Raw genomic sequence first — 1,167 nt, forward strand, 5'->3', positions numbered from 1 at the left:
CCGGCAGGGACCCGCCACGCTTGTACCAGGTGACAGTGGCTTGTGCAGGGCTGGCGATGACGCAGTTGAGGTCCAGGGTCTGTCCCTCGGTGACAGTGGAGGATGAGGACTCAATGCGCAGCGGTGTTGTGCCACCTGGGGCTGGGGACCGAGATGGGAGAGTTAGAGACAGCATTGTGCACCACCACGTGTCCCACCTAGGGGCATCAGGATCCTGGGAAGACACCAGAAGCAGGACCCAGAAGCTGTGCCATGCTCCCAGCTGCTAGGGACACAGCGGGCGTTCAGCTCCATCCCTCCCTGCTGGGTGCTTTCTCCATGGCTGCATGGCAGCTCTGCACCCCTACAGGTGTGCCTACAGCGCTGTCCCCAAAACTGTTACTAGGTGGGATCCAGTAACAGTGAACTCAGAACGAGTACGCACATTGGTTGGCAGCTCCAGGGAGTGTCACCCACCCACAGGTAACATCGCTGTTCCTACCCTGTCCCCACTCACGGTAGGAGCTGGCCCTGCTGGGCTGGATTGTCACCATGACGCTGGCTTCCTTGGTGGTGGCCCCGCTGCTCACCCTGCACACGTACTCGCCTGAGTCGGCCGCTGTCACCTGCAGCAGCCGCAGCCGGGAGCCAGACACCTGTGGAGAGGGGACAGGGGGTTACTGGAGCCAGCGTGGGACTGCTGGGACTTGCACCGGGATTTGTAGGTTTGCACAGGGGCTCTTTTGCCTTGCAAGGAGACATCTGGGCCTGCATGGAGCCAGGAGAGCTTGTATGGGACCATCTGGGCTTGCTCAAGTGCCATTTGGTCTTGCACAGCACAATGCATGCATATGGCCACTTGAAACTGCCTGGATGCCAACTGGGCTTGCATGGGATCATGGGGCATTGGATGGTGCCACCTTAGATTATGTGGGACCATTTGGGTTTGCACAAATGCCATTTCTGCTTTGACAGGACCAACCCAGTTTGCACAGGGCTGGTTTTGCCTGAGGACATCTGGGCTCGCATGGGGACATTTGAGTTTGCCTGGGGACATCTAGGCTTGCACATAACCATATAGCCTTGCACAGGGCCATAGATCAACCCCAACCTTCACTATCTTAGGGACAGTCCCCTCTACATCCCCTACCTGGTGCCTGGCCGGCAGGGACCCGCCACGCTTGTACC

At 58.9% G+C, this 1,167-nt stretch overlaps 1 long non-coding RNA gene across 1 annotated transcript; it reads right to left on the reverse strand.

Moving 5' to 3' along the window:
* Positions 1-9: 9 nt before the first annotated feature.
* Positions 10-1,167, reverse strand: LOC116217613. The gene is made up of 3 exons (XR_004162314.1): positions 1,130-1,167; positions 497-635; positions 10-141 (listed from the first exon to the last, which is right to left on the reverse strand). It is a non-coding gene; the product is annotated as an uncharacterized LOC116217613 (long non-coding RNA).

Source organism: Meleagris gallopavo, unplaced genomic scaffold, assembly GCF_000146605.3.
Source record: "Meleagris gallopavo isolate NT-WF06-2002-E0010 breed Aviagen turkey brand Nicholas breeding stock unplaced genomic scaffold, Turkey_5.1 ChrUn_random_7180001843667, whole genome shotgun sequence".
Classification (NCBI taxonomy): domain Eukaryota; kingdom Metazoa; phylum Chordata; class Aves; order Galliformes; family Phasianidae; genus Meleagris; species Meleagris gallopavo.